Source organism: Onychomys torridus, chromosome 5 (assembly GCF_903995425.1).
Source record: "Onychomys torridus chromosome 5, mOncTor1.1, whole genome shotgun sequence".
Classification (NCBI taxonomy): domain Eukaryota; kingdom Metazoa; phylum Chordata; class Mammalia; order Rodentia; family Cricetidae; genus Onychomys; species Onychomys torridus.
Window position 1 is genome coordinate 70,797,008 of NC_050447.1, and position 16,366 is coordinate 70,813,373.

Genomic DNA, 16,366 nt, shown 5'->3' on the forward strand with positions numbered 1-16,366 from the left:
TATGTAAGGAAGACTGTAAGAAAAGGCCACCAAGAACTTTGAATCCAGTTTAAGAGAAACTGGTTCATTAAAAGGAAGGAAAGAATTCTCCAGAAAGATCAAAAAACCTTGTGCTGTACTCAGACATGGAAATAGAACACTGAAACAGTCCTTCCTGTCCTTGAAAACAGCCAACATGAGACTTCATGGATTGTAAAGAGGGCTGGAATGGAGCTCAGATGGTAGAGCCCAGGATACAGGAGACCCCAGGTTCCAATCCCAACACTTGTAATCCTAGCTCTGAGGAGGGGAAGGCAGGAGGATCAGAAGTTCAAGGACACCCTTGGCTATATAAGTTTGAGACCAGCTATGTCTGCATGAGAATGTCTCTAAAATATTATAGTGATGTGTAAGGCTCTTTCTTTTTTATGACTCAAAGTGAGAATGCAGAAATGAACCTTTTGGACAACTGAAGTGTCTATCTATTTTGTTGGCCATGGTGGCAGCAGTGTGTGTGTGTGAGTGTGTGTGTGTGTGTGTGTGTGTGTGTGTGTGTGTGTGTGTGTGTGTTGAGAAAGGATATTGCTACTTTTTAATAGCAATTTAAAAAATTTTCAAAATTTGTCTTTTAAAAAGGCAAATTGTGACACAGGAGAGATGTCTCAGTGGGTAAAGCCTTTAGCTGTTCAAGCATGAGGACCTGAAATCAGGTCCCAGCACCTACTGAAAAACTGAGCATGCCATACACACCTGTAACCCAACACTGTGGCAAGTAGAGACCAGAGGACTGCTGAGGCTTGCTGGCTACCAGCCTGGCTCCAAGTTCAGTGAGAAACCCTGTCTCAAAGGAATAGGGCAGAGAGTGAGATCTCTGTTGCTCTAGTTTGATCTCTCTTGCTGTGATAAAGCACACTGACCAAAAGCAACTTGGGGAGGAAAGGGTTTATTTCGTGTCACACATCCATGTCACAAACTATCATTGAGGGAAGTTAGGGCAGAACTCAAGGAAGGAGCCTTGAGGCAGGAAGTGAATCAGAGACCACAGAGGAATGCGATTTACCGGCTTGCTGGTGAGCTTCTGCTTAGCCTGCTTTTTAATACAGTCCAGGACTGTCTGCCTACCAATAGCAGCAGGCACAATGTGCTGGGCCCTCCCACACCAATTAGCAATCAGAAAATGCCTATAGACACGCCCCAGGCCAATCTGATGGAGACAGTTCCTCAGCTGAGGCTCTTTCTTCCTTGGAGAGTCAAGTTGACAACCAAGCTTAGCCCACAGAGTGACAGTGGTAGGCCAGGACACCAGAATCCTCTTTCTTCCACACTCCCACACATGCACGCATACACACACACACACACACACACACACACACACACACACACACACCACTCTATTTCCTGGTGTGTACTATGTGAAGAAGCTGCCACCACACACCACCACCACTGTTGACAGTGATGCCTCTGTTGCCATGCCATCAGCTCCACAGAGAACTGAAATCCCTCTGAAACTGTGAGCCACAAACAGACCTTTCCTCCTGGATGGTGTGTCTGTTGGATATTTTGTCTCAGCAATGACAAAGTCATGATGTAGGATTCCTCTCCCTTACACAGCCAACTACTCTGGAGTGATAGCTAAGCCTGAATCATCATGACTAGCTCTGCTCTGCAGAGTACAGAAGTCTTTGACACTGAATTTTAATAAAAATCAATCCAGTACTTAATTATGGATTAATTAATTCATCCATGCAAGGAACATTCACAGTACAAGACATGTTTATTGAGCATATCTACCACAGGCAAAATATGTCAAGTGTGGGGAGGAAAAAAAAGCAATTGTGGTGATCATAGTACTAAGAAATTTTAAATCTTCTCAAGTTAAATATTTCATTAAAAAAAAAAAAAAAACCAAGGGCTGATCACAGTGGCACATCTCTGTAACTCCACTCTTGTGAGGTGGAGGCAAGAGGCTCATGGGTTGGAGGTCAGCTTGGGCTATATATAAAGTTCTAGGCCAGTCTAGATTAGACAGTGAGACCCTGCCAACAAAACCCCCAAGAAAACACAGTATGGATATCACAGTGGTTGCAGGAGTCTATGACTAGTTGGCAAATACATGACAACAAATTGAGTTATATGGCTCTGAAGAGGAAAGATATCCCATGGGGCAGGAAGAGGAGGGGGGAGCACCCACAGCTCTGATCCACACAGGTGCTCTGTGATTCTGGAAGAGAGGAGAGCAGAGAGAGAATTCTGGCCTTGGGAACAATGAGAACAAATTCTAGGTGTCGGGAAGTTTATGAGTAAGTGCAGAAATGGTGAGCAGACTGGCCTGATGACAGGACCAGAGTGAAGGGGCCCCCACAGGAAGGTCAGCCATGTGAGAATGCAGCAGGGAGAGCCTGGGGCAGTCAAGTCTGCTTTGGAATGAAATCTGCTAGGTAATTAGGAGCTATGAAGATCAGCGAGCTGGAGAAAACATGATTAATGTGGCATTTTAGGAGAGCGAACCCGGCAGGTGTGTGCAGTTGGTCAGCACAGAGATGGGGGAGTGGAGGATGGGAGAGCAGTTTGTGGAGGTTCAGTGTGGCCACATCTACGCTTTAAGATAATTTTGAAGGAAGGAAAGAGCTTTTGAGAGAGAACAATTGGCCCACAGGGGCCGCACCATCTTCACACTAGCCTTGGCTTATGGGAAGCGATTCACTGAACTTAATTTCATTCCAAATTCAAAATAAAAGGCTTGTTTGGTGCTTCTGGCTCCTCTTTTGTTCAGTGAGTATAACTGTTATAATTATGGAGACAGACAGAGGCTATAAAACTAACTCTGGCTAAGTATGTGCTAACTGTGAAATACTCACAAAGATAGTGGCCCCTAGTGACCATGCTGGGTTGGGGAGCAGCTTGCAAATCTAATGTGCATTTGAACCTTGTTTCACTGCCCTTTCTGAGGCAGGGATTGTGGTAATATCTCAGATTGACCTTAAACATGCCAACCTCCTTTCCCTCTTCCCTGTGCTGGGATCACAGTTCTGTGCTTCCATGCCTGGATTCTCCAGTCCCTTTAAATGGCTGATGTATAGGTGGCAGCTTCAGCTCTCAACTTAAAACAAACCTAGAGTCATCTGAGAACTAGAAACCTCATCTGAAGAACTGTCTGGATTAGATTGGACCATGCTCACATCCATGAGGCATTTTCTTAATTGCTTTTTGAACTGCAAGGACACAGCCCACTGTGGGCAATACCATCCTTTAGGCTGGTGGGCCTGGGCTGTATAAGAAAGGCAGCCAAGGGAACTAGAGAACAAGACAGTATGCAGCATTCTCCATGGTTTCTGCCTCACATTCCTGCCTTGAGTTCTGTTGATGATGGACTTTAACATGCAAGATGAAACAAAACCTTTCCTCCCAAAGTTGCTCTTTGCCAAGGTGTTTATCGCAGCAAGAGAAAGCTGAGTAGAGTGCACACTTTAGGTATGGATTAGTTATGCTCCAATAATCCTGGGTAGTGAATCAATCTTCATTTCACCGCTATTAATATTTACAATTCTTTAAAATGCAATTATATATAAAGCCTCATTTGAAGGATTTGGTGCTTGTTTCTCTAAGTTATCCTAAACAGAGAGTAGTAAAACTCTAGTTAGATGTGCATGTTTGTGTGATGTTGTTCTCTCCATCCTCATCCTTTTCCTCCTCCTCTTCTTCATTTTTATTCCCCTCCTTCAACACATTGCTGTTATTGAATAAAGCATTCTCACGGCTCATCTCTCATCCAGATGATTTGGAAATGATTTCTCTCAGCCTCCAGATGGGGTAAGGCTATTCCACTGCTCTGTACCTTGCTTATTCTGTCAGCAGGATGCTGGGGGCTCTCATAGGGGGCCAAGGCCATAATCTCTGTGGTATCTTTAAAGGCTCAAGCAAATCCACACTTGAGTATGCCTTCCTTTAGAAGTTCTGTTTCTCCCTAAGACTGGGATTTAGCTCAGTAATGGAGTGCTCGTGCAGAAAGAACAAGGCCCTGGGTTTGGTCCTCAGTTCCATAGGGCAAAAAAGGCAAAATTACAAAAAGTCACATTCATTGTCACTTATTTAATGCTCCAGGAGTGATTTAAGAAAATGTCTTGGGCAAGTTTCCCATACACAGATGTGCATCACTTCCCAGTTCCTGTTTTTAATTTCCTATAGGCTCTCTTCTCTGTGGAGGACCTCTGGCCTATACATTAGACCCATCCTATTTCTGAGATGTGAGGACAGCTTTAAGAACAACTTTTGAGTGTGCTTTGGTCCTCCACCACTCAAGGTTGCCTCACTTGGGTAAACAGGGTCTGTGCAGGAGACTGACTTTACTCCCTAGAAGTCTTTGGTAGGACATGGAACCACTGCCAGCCAGTAATGAAACATTCCTTTGAAGTTCTTAGTTGTCTATGTATATATTCTCCTGGAGACAGCCATTTGAGGTCTGGTTAGGTCTATCTTGAATTCGCCTTAGTCAAATACTATCTTAACCTCACCTCAGATAGTTTGAACGTCTCAATAACGCATTGTCCTATATCTGGAACTCATTTATACCTACCTCAAAAAGAGTCTGGAACTAGGAAAATATGAACAGTAGGGAAGTCAATATCGGAAAACCTTGGTCTAAAGCCAATGGTCACAACTGATAGGATGGCCCATCTACTCCTCACTTATTCTAACTTTTAAATAATTATTAGAATAAGACCACTTCTTTTAGTTTCCTCAGTTCTCATTCATTCATAGTCTGAATTTAGAAGTAGATGCCCAAAGGGCAGAAGATGACAACCACTGGGTAACTTGGTAATGAGAGATTATTTTGTGCCAAAATGGTAGGCAGATAGCCATTTCTTCAAGAAAGATAAAAGTAAGAAGATATCAAGAAGATAAATGCCTTTGGAGGGTCCATTTACCTGTGCCTTTCTTTATTTTAGAGACACATGAATAGCAAAAAGCATGGAAGAAATGTGAGTATCCAGAGTCAATCTCCCTTTAGAGAATATCTTAGTTTGCTTTCTCTTGCTGTGAGAAAACACCTTAGCCAAAAGCAACTTGGGAAGCAATGGGTTTATTTCCTCTTAAACTTCCAGGTCACAGTCCATCACCAAAGGAAGTCAGAACAGGAACTAGATAGGAATAATCTGGAGACAGAAACTGGAGTGGACGCTATGAAGGAATGTTGTTTACTGGCTTGCTCCTCATTGTTTGCACAGCCTGCTTTCTTGGAAGATAATCCATGACCAGAGGACCAGCTTAAGCCTGGTTTGTTATACAACTCGGGGCCATATGCCCAGAGGTGGCACTATCCAAAGTAGGCTGGGCACTTCCACATCAACTGGCAATAAAGAAAATGTTCAACAGACTTGCTTACAAATTAAGCTCATGAAGGCATTTCTTGAATGAGAGTCCCTATTCCCAAATGACTCTACTTTGTGTCAAGTTACATAAAACTAACCAACACAGAGGGTTTAAGAATCCCACAGATTCACTGCTGGGTGTCACAGCTTGTAAAATCCCCAGATAAGCCACAGAGATTAGCACATATTGGTGTTGGAATGAAATCTGTCAGCCACCTGGGTGCTGAATGCTAAAGAACAGCTTCTGGCTCTAAAGCACTATGGGAGAATGAGTCAGCTAGAAAGACTGTGTACAGAGTATGAAAAGGAACAACTGCCTACCTATAGCCACAAAGTGTAGGTAATCCACCCACCCAGCCAGCAAACATCTTAGAGCACTGACTATAATCTAAAAATTGTCCTAGGTCCCAAGACTACAATGAGAAGTTCCAAGTCAAGAGCTGCCCTGTCTGTGAAATCAGCCGTATATTTTATACTAGCAGCAAACCCCTCAATTCTATCCTACCATGACTACCTTTCTAATCATGCCACAGACTATGTCTATGACCTTTCTCTCCTAGCCCTCCTTGTTGATGTTGGCGCAACACTCCAACTATCTCCTCTCTATCCCACCTTTCACCTTTAGCATCTCTCCAAAGAAAAACCTTGCCCATAATGGGCGCTCACTAAATTGCTTTGAGTGAATGGCTGAAGAAACAGTTTGCGCACGCCTTCCACACATATCAGTTTCAAAGCACTGAACAAACAGCTGTGATATGCAGAGCCACTTCAGATCTTATGTGTCTCAGTTGTTTTCCTCCTCCGGCTATCTTGGCCTCCGTGTATGTAAATGGAGGAGTTGGTTATGAAAATTTCATGTCCTGCCTCATTGCACGGTTCTATTAAGAACCAGAGCTGATAGAAAAAAGAGACACATTTCACTCGGAAAACGTGTGCAGCATGTGAGGGATACTTGAAACCTGAGACCACAGCTTATTTTCCACCTCGGATTTAATTGAAAAGTGCACACCTTGTGGGGCAGGAGGGCTGTTTGCATGTTCATTCTTCTGTTAAGATCCAATTGGACTTGTCAGATGGGTGGGATGAGCAGACATAATCAAGTGTTAGGACGCCTGTGTTGCCTACCGGGACTGAAAGCAGATATGGAGAATAAGTCTAGCACTTGCTTGTACCAGCATGCACTGAGCTCTGATTCTACACATCAAGGAGTTCTGACATCCAAGATCAGGAAAGGTTTGAAGGAAGTCCTCTTACCCAGGGTCATGTGGGAAAGAGGAGGCCCAGTGGGCCATGGAACTCAGCTCCGTTATTACATAGGTACTCTAATTATAGCTGTGTTGAAACTAGACAGTAAACAAGTGTCCCCTCATAAAAATACATGCCCAGATTATTGATCCTCTATGAAGAAGATGGTAGATGTGCACTGGCACCTGGCATAACGTATCATTACTCACCATCAATCCTTCTTTGTCTTTGCAAGAGAGGAAATGGCCAGTGACCAAGCTATCTATACTGCTCTTGGGAGATGCATGTAATACATTCTTATGTTGGCGTTGGCTTTGTGTGAAATCTCCTGGAACTCCCTTTCTTAGTCTGACTTTGGATGAAAGCATGGTTCTGTGGCTAAGAGGGAATGCCCTAGGACAGAACTCCTGTGACAGAGAACATGATCAGTTGAGGGTCTGATGCCATAGGTTGAAACTCACCCTGTGCTTGCATTGAGGCCTTTCCTTTGTGGACTATTCCCCACAGTGACAGAGGACAACAGAGACACAAAAGGTTGTCCTTTCCTGAAGGAGGCTGGCTTCATCCTGTCAGCTGAGTTATATCTGTGTACTCACCAACGATTTGTGCATCTCTGTGACCTCACTGTACTCTAAGATGCCTCTATTCAACTTCCCACCACCTCACTTGAAGCACCACTGCACAGCCTCCTAAGCCCTCTCATGCCATTTCCCAGTTGCTTGGCATTCATCCATGCATGCATTCTTATGAGAAAACTCTTGCACATTTTCGAAGGACATGGACTCCCCTGGGTTCCTTTCCAGGATCTCAGATAGAGGTGAGGGTCTATCATAAGATGACACCTGAACAGAGTCCAGTGGGGAGTGGGCACTCAAGTAATAGCTGCTGAATAAATAAAGCACGAACCCTGAATAAATAAAGGAAGACCCTTCAGCCGCTAGTGAGGAGGTGGCCCTAGCTGTGAGATAAATATTTCCATAAAATCCAGAAGTAACCTTCTGCTAGCTTTCTTATTCTTAGGACCACTGTCCGCCCTTTATTCCCCAGCAAACAGAAGCCCCATTTCCTGGAAGTTCACAAAGAGTTCATCAATGTCTCTGTGATTCTAACTTAGAATTCAGCAGCCTACTTTCTGCCTCACTTAGCAGTATCAGGTACCTTCATTTCCCCCATAGAAACAAAAGACGAAGGCCCCATCCAGATAGCCCTATTTCCATATAAAGACAGAAGTGAGAGAAGTTAAGAGAGCTTGGTTGCCTTCGTGATGAGCAGGGAGTAGAGGAGAATAGAAGTGGAGACCAAAGAACTGCTTTGGACTCAACATGAATGATGTGGGCACCCACCAACAGCTTGACTTCACTTTAGAGTGCACCCTCATTCTTGTGGAAGAACATTCAGGGTAAACTGGAGGCCAGATATATCGAGAATGTCTTGCTTTGTCTCTGGAAGTATATTCTCTCTAGGGCCTGGAGTGAGAAATAAAGAGGTGTCCTAAGTAGACAAGTCTCTAACTGTACAGCACCTGCCAAATGACAAGATTTGGAGAGACTGAAATTGCCAAATAATTTACACTCCCAACTTCCAGTTCAGTGTTGTTGTTTTTTTTTTTTTTTTTTTTTTTTTTTAATCTAATACATGCCAATCTAGAAGCCCTGGCTTTAAGATCTTGGGATCTTGGTTTTAAGGAACGTTGCAGGGATTTCCACCAGTTTATGTGGTGAGGGTTCAGAACAGTGCTCTTGGCAATTTTAGGAAGACTCACGCCATTCTTGGCAGCAAAATGAAAGGTAAAAGAACAAGAATGTAACGGAAACACCAGAGAGGCTTCAATAGCGACCACATGGAAACAACCCCCAAAGTAATGTCCCTTGAGAGCCGATAGTTCCTGCCAGCAGCCAGGGAAGGTGGTTCAGAAGCTAAGGCAAAGCCGTGGGAAGGATAGCTTGCCCATTGTCAGGGACAGGAAGTGCTGTCTCCTAAACATGGGTGTTGACCTATTTAAATCCACTTTATCCAATAGAGGAAGCCACAGAAGCCACACAGCCGCTCTCCCCTTCTACCTGAGAGCTCCCTGCTCTGTGAGCAACGATGGGTCAATTGTCTCCATCACTGAGGCTGGAGTAACTAGGTTCCCACTTGCTTTCTCCACATTCCTCCTTCTTGGTGTGGGTTTCAGAGCCGGGCCTTTCAATAGGAAACAAAGGCCTCAGGGCTGGAGTCCAAGATGAAGCTCTGTAGAGCCAGGCAGGATCCCAGCACTCATGAGGCGAAGGCAGGAAGACCATCAGTTTGATAGTCAATACTAAGACCCTATATCAGAAAAAGGGGGGGGGGGGCTGGGCTCTGGCTGAGGGGTAGAGTGGTTATAGTAGTGCTTGCTGGCATGAGTAAGGCCTTGGGTACCACATGGCTCTGGAGAGTAGCACGGTCACAATGGTGAGGGTGGTAAGTGTGGTCAAGGATCTATCTCAGTGGTATGAGCCTCAGCATCTCGGCTGCTGTAGAAGTGGTGGCGCCTTCATAGGACCCATTCAGTTGTGGGATTTGGAATCACATATTCTCTAACCATACAATCCTGAATCCCAATAACTTGGGCTCTCTTGGGCATTCTGTGTCTGAGTAATCTCTCTTGCAACACATTTTCTTCCCCCATAACCAGCCAGGTATGCCTCTGCAGTGAGGTGCCAAGAAGCTTCACATGAAGGAAGGAGATCTTTGTTGGAGGAGGGCTTCATTCCCACCTGAGTGTACAGTTCAGGAAGATGCCCATGGCTGGGTGAAGGGATCTATAAGCTACTAGCCAGCAGTCAGGTCGAGTCAGGTGAGCGCCCAAATTCACAGGATGTCAGACACCTGTGCATGACTCATGCCCGCTGATACTCAGGCTGCAAACTTCAGAGAACAAAACTGCTGGAAACGTATCTGCCAGGAACATCGAGAACAGAGGAGGAAGACAGTGCCATAGGAGAGCATCATCCTTTCAAACAAAGCTCATAGAAGAAATTGTCCCTGTAGGCAGCAGACAGAGCCACCACTTATTAGGAAAACAGAGTCCTTTCAGTGACTGAAGCACGTTTCCTTGATGTACACACACAGAAGCTCCTGCCTAAGATGCTCGCTGGGGGATAAAGCCCAGGTTGCTGATGGCGATGCTGGCTGTGACAATGGTGGTATTTTTGAAGCAGACCGTGGGTACTGGTGAGATTGCTATGACACACGCTTTGCATCCTTCCCTTTTAAGTTCAGTGTGTCTTGTGATGAATGGGGGCTCAGGGCCCAACAAATGAGAGGAGGTGACACTGCCTGGGCTGTTATCTGCTCTAATTAAATAATTAATCACTCCATAATTGTGAAGGACAGATTTCTGTATCCTGTCCCATAGACCCTACAAAGGACACACTCAGAGGAGGGGGCTCTGCGTGATAGTTTCAGAAAAACACAGGCTCTGCTTTCCAGAATGCCCAGGGCCAAGCATGACTGAGGGAATGTGTGAAATCTGCATGTCCCTCTGTAAGTAATGAGTTCCCCAGGGCACAGCAGGTGACAGCTGTTCCAGGGATATAAAATAGGAGTGAATTTAAAACAGTCTGCACCTCCTCTCTCACAGATTACAAAGGGCATTTAAGAAAGGAAGCACGGTGTCATTTTTTTTTTTCTGACCAAGAAAGTGACGTGAACACAACTATTTGCATCTTTTCCTCAGGATGAGGCAGATCCTGGGCCCATTCCACTCACCTCCCAGGAGACAGGCAAATCAGCCAAGTTTGAATTATATTCTTTTGTGTCCCCCATCCTTCTGTCTCTCCACCATCCAGCCTCCCAACATTTCTGCTTCCTGACCTGAGTTCTTCCATAATTTCCACATTCTGCACTGTCTTAAGTTGGGAATCTTCACATCCACTCTCTTTTGAATGGATGGTTCCCTTCCTGTGTTGAAGCTTGATTCATTATCATCTCTTCCAGGAAGCCTTCCCTGAGCTTCCTCCCTCTCTGCCTGATACAGTCATATGTTTATATTCATTCTCTCTCTCATGACACATTGATATCCATTCTGTACACCCCTCCAGATTGGCACTTTTTCTTAGTCCAAGATCCTCCTTTCAACCATTAATAAATATTTGTTGAGTGAATACATGAATGCATGACTGAAGAAGTGGATATTATTCATTATTCAGTCGATTATTAATTCATTGAACAGATAAATGAACAATTGAGTGCTAATCATTTCCAGTCAACTGTAGCAGTGACTACTGGCTGTTCAGGAACCCCCCCTGAGAACATATTTTCCACCTTTCCTTTTGGTTAGTGGTGGCTGTGGAGCATAAAGGGAGTCCTGGGGACCATGTCTAGTTTGATGGGGAACAGAGCTTTCCTTGCTGATTGATTTTACATGAATGAGGGAAAAAATCAATTTCATGAACTCACTAAGATAGAGGGTTTGTCTATTACAGTAGCTGCTATTGGCTTAGCAAGCATACAGTCCTTCCAGCTGAGGCTGAGGCGTGTGCTTCTGGGCTAAAGTTCCTCTCTGGCATACTGAGGGTAGGGCACAATGCCTGCACCAGGCATCTCTCCTTTTCTCTCCATCTGGGAAGTCGTGAGACAAAAGGACAGTTTACTTTGTAGCATTGTGCCCTCTAAAGCCTATTATCAGTGGGTCTCAGCTTTTATAGGACCTCTGGGGGTTCTTTTAAATAAAAAAAATTACGGTATGGATGTTTTATCTGCATGTCTGTCTGTGCACTATGTGTGTATGACTGGTGCCTGTGGCTCTCACAAGAACACAGGCTGTTTCAGTTGATCTAGTTGGGTCCCAAGAATCCATGTCTAACAAGTCTCAAATAACTTCCAGGCAAAGGCCACGTTCTGAGGACCAGTGTGTATCCTTGAGAGCCATCCCAGCCTAGCTAGCCACTTAAACTATACCATCTTTAACAAGCCACTTAACCCACCAGTGCCTCAGTTTCTTCATCAGTTAAATGGAGATGAATGTACATCCCCTTAGAGGATGGCTGTAAGGATGTAGTTAATGTATATATGACTTCTGCTGTCACAAAATAATTCTGTTACATCATCCATAAACACTGTATTATTACAGTGTGAGAGTGGCTGGCTTTAGGAGAGAGACCAGAACTGAACCCCAGACACAACTGAACCCTTGCTTATCTCTTAATACTTCTGCCTCAGTTACTTAGTATCTTTTAACTCCATTGTCTCTAGCTATTGAATGTAAATCAAGGTTCTAGCTTTAGAGATTAAACAAGAAAATCCATAGAGAGCACCATATACCACATAACTGCAAAGGTAGCTACTGCAAAATAATAATAATAATAACAGCAAGCCTGTCTTCAGGCTGATTTCTTTATGGCTTTTGCCATGATGAAACAACATCAAAATTGCAAGACTCTCAGAAATTACCAAGGCAGGAAGACAGGCGGGAATATCCTGACATGACATTTTGAGTCTTCATGGGAGAATGGGTCAAGTTGGCTGTGTTTCTGGGATACCCATGAATTTGTCCCATTAATTTAGCTCTACCGCAAGGTTTTCTCTGGTATCAGCATCTTTGGATTTCTAATTGAGCATTTCAGCATCCAATTCCATCTCTCTTACCAGCTGGGAAGGATAGCTTCATCAAGGAAAGCAAAGTCAGTTCCTCGAACCTGGAGACTCTCAGGCCTCTCTTGCCCAGGAAACTTCCCCAGTAGGGGTGGGCTCTTGGTTGATCACTGGAGACACTTCCTTGGGCTCTTGATGAGGCCTGAGAGGACTCCCCTTTTACAGGTTATTCTACACAGAGCTCTTCCTGAGTGGCATCTATACTAGAAACCCCATGTGCCAATCAGAACCTTGTAGGATTCTGTTGGTCTTTGGCTCCTGTCTCTGGGAAAGAGCGAACTGAGTAGTTCTGGAGCCAAGTTTAAGACTAGTAGCCATTATTGTTCCTAAACGTCAATGTGATAGTGGCATGTATGCTCGATGGTCACCAAAGCTTGTTTATATTAAAGTTTTCAATCTTCATTTAATAAGCCACACTCTTTCACACACTTATTAATACTCTTCCTTTCATGTTGTCTCTTTCTTTGCTTTTCTCTCGATAGAGCTGTGGCACACTTTCAGAGCCTTACTCATGCTCGACTCTGAATTATGGTTCCCCTTCCTGTTATCAAACACCTGACAAGAAGAAACTTAAGGGAAGAAAGGCTTGTGTTTGGCTCACAGTTTCCGAAGGGATACACTCCATTGAGGTAAGGAAGGTACGGCAGCAAGAGCCTCAGAGAGAAAGCAGAGAGCAGACAGGAAGTGGAACTCAACTATAGGACCTCAAGTCCAGCCCCCAGTGACCAACTTCCTCCTATGAGACTTTGCCTCATTCGAAACAGTACCGCTAGTTGGAGAGCAAGTGTTTACATGTAGGCGCCTATGGAGGGCATTCACATTCAAATCACACTGAACATGCACTTCAACTGGTCATTTTATTAAAACTCATAATACATCCCTTCACCTATGCTCTGTCTCTTCCAGGAAGGTTGAGACATACTGATGTGGGGTGTCTTTCTGTATGCTGTGAATATGTAGTGCTCCCATTGGTTAATAAATAAAGCTACTTTTGCCTATGGCAGGATAGAACCAGGTAGGAAATTTAAGCAGAGATACAGGAGAAGGGTGGAGTCTGAGGCAAGCCAGCCAACCTCCCAAGGAACAAGATGCCAATAGACTGCCAATATAATGCCAAGGATATGTGGCATTAATAGAAGTGGGTTAATTAAAGTTGTAAGAGCTAGTTAGTAATAATCCTGAGCAACAGGCCAAACGATTTATAATTAATGTCAAGCCTCTGAGTGATTATTTACAAGTGGCCAAGGGAAGGGCAGGACAGAGAAAAGCCTCCATTTACATATATTGTGGAGATCTTGGTTTGGGGCATCTCTAACCCAAAGGCCACAAACTTACACAAGTGTTCCTTTGAAACACGTGCAGAGTTACTCTCTGGAAACAGAATTCTGAAGCTGCTTCATGATCAGACATCACCTTCTCATCTAAGAGGCTCCCAGCTGATTAATTAAAGTTTAATGAAGCCAAGCAGTGTGGTCTAGCAAACCAGAGTCAGGAGATATATGCTGGCTGTCGTCCACTTCCCCCTAAACTTCTTTTGTGGTCGAAACTAACTATCTATCTATCTATCTATCTATCTATCTATCTATCTATCTATCCATCCATCCATCCATCCATCCATCCATCCATCCATCCACCCACCCACCCACCCACCCATGCACCTACCCACCCACCCATCCCTCCATCTCTATCTACCTACCTACCTACCTATCCATACATACACATTTTCAATTCTTGGCTATCTTCCTACCTCACCTTCCCAAGTACTTTGATTACAGGTATGTACCACCATGTCTAGATCTTTTGTGATTTTATTTTGTTACTGCATTTTAATATATGTGCATCATGCATATGCATGTGTGTATGTATGTGTGTGTGTGTGCATGTATGTATGCACAGCATGTGTGTAGGTTAAAGGATAACTTGCAGGAATCACTTATTTCCTTCTAAAACATGTGTTCCCGATATGAAACTCAGGATATTAGACTTGGTGGCAAGTACCTTTACGTACTTAGCCTTCTCACTGACCCTCTTCTGTGATTTCTAGACTGGGTTACTGAACATTTTTTCTCAGTGCCAGGTCCCGTGAATATTGCCTGAACTGTAATTGCTCTGCAAAGCCTCTGTGGATCCTCACTTTGCAGAAGAGCAAACTAAGGCTTAATGGGTAGTAAGCAATGGAACCAGGATGTGAATACAGTGGGGCTGATCTCTCTAACAGGAGTACCCGCTCTTTTTTTTGATTCCTTGTATCAGTTGCGTGTAATTCTCTTGGTGGCACACAGTGGGATCTGGGAGACTTTGAGTACTATCACTGGCTGCATTTGGAAGAGGACAGGGAAAGGAAATGAAGAACTTCCTCTTCATGTGCATCTTGCGGAGCAAGGAACATGAAACCGAGTACAGGGCTGCTTCCCAGCTTCCCCTTCACAAATGAGGTTGGAGAAAGCGCAGTTAATGAAGTAGCTCAGCTATGACCAGGGATGCGATGGAAGTAATCAAGTCCAGAGATGGGGGTTGGTTGCCATGACACTGCAAAGCATGCACCATGATTTCCATCTATGAATATTCCCTTCCTGATTGATGACATGTTGTCTCTCTTTTCTTGTAAGCAAATGTGATAACAATATTAAACAATTACTAGTAGTGTCCCCGCCCACTGCTTCTCCACTGCTTTGGAAATGCTATTTTAATTTGTCAAAATAATTGTTAGCCACTTAACAAGGAAGAAGGGACAGTGTATTCATCCAAAGACACAAGGTAAGGAGCTTCCTTTAGGAAGTTTAGGCACATGTCTGAGGCTTGCATAGGTCCAATTTCTTATACCCAGAATCTCACTGGGGCCTAGAAAGATGGCTCAGGAGATAAAAATCCTTGCCTCCTGAGTACTAACACACACACACACACACACACACACACACACACACACACACACACCCCACACACACACAAAAGCTTATGGGATGAACTCCTTAAGCATGCAATTACCAAACAAAGACATGGTAAGGAGAGCTGATGAGGTGAACATTTTGCCTGCTTCAAGGTTCAAATGCAACTTTCCTGCCAAGTGTGGCTATCTGACCTTCACAATACTACAGCTCCAACAAATCAAGCAAATATTTATCCAGCACTTGCTAGGGCAAATCAACAATTTACCACAGAGCACGCAATCACACACACTCACCTACACACGTGCAAGGGCACACAATAGCTCCGGCTATCTCAGAGCTTGCAGGCTGGGAATGAGGAAGGGGACACAGTAGTAAATAAGTCTGCCACAAGCAAGACTGTGATAAGCAGGGCAAACAAGCAGCGTTGGACGTGCTGCTATAGAGTCGATCACAAAGCAGAGATGAGTCTCCACTCGCTTTAATGAATAACTGAGGAGTGTGGAATGGTCCATGAAAGATTTGCTCAGAAATTCTCGTTTCTCCCAGTGTTCTCTAACCTGGATCCATCCACACAGGTGTCCAGACTAGAAAGCTAGATCTCCTTGAGACGATATTCTTTTGCCTTCTGCATGTAATGCCCACCATCACCAAGGGCTGTTTATTTTTCCTACTTTCTCGGGAGTCTCTTCACTTTGTCTGTCTGTTCCACCCATGTCTCACTACACAGCGGTCTCCACTAGTCTGGTTGGCACTATCTGCCCCAGAATGTTCTCTTCTATGCATAGACTATACCCCCACTCAGTCTATTTGAACCATGTTATGTCAAGGACCATTATCGGGCCAACAGGTATTACCAGAGAAATGCTTCAAGGTAGGCAAGTGCTCACAATCCCCTGGAATTGGGGATTATGGCAATCAGTAGAAAATGTGTATGTTACAGGAAGGACAACAGGGTGGGAAAGAAAGCCACCCACATTGCCTTGAAGAAGAGGCTGCAGAGAGAGTAAGATACCAGCATAAATATGTCACACTGCACATTTGTTGTGGTTCTTGGGTTCCTGAGTCTCTTGTGGAACTATTGTTCAGATGCAGTTTTGAGCTTCTGGGCTCCAATAGCCAGCAACAGCACATGGAGTTCAGTCCCTCACAGCGTATGGTGCTGATCACAGGAGCTGAGCATGGACCACACCAGCAGCAGCCAGTCCCCAGTACTGAAGAGCCTCAGAGGGTGAACTTGACTTGGAGGTGGGGTAGATAGGGATGGCT

At 44.4% G+C, this 16,366-nt stretch overlaps 1 protein-coding gene across 5 annotated transcripts in view; it reads right to left on the reverse strand.

Annotated features, from left to right (window-relative positions):
* The window catches only part of Frmd4a (FERM domain containing 4A), a 579,710-nt gene that overhangs the window by 379,595 nt on the left and 183,749 nt on the right, over positions 1-16,366 (reverse strand). The window lies entirely within an intron of this gene.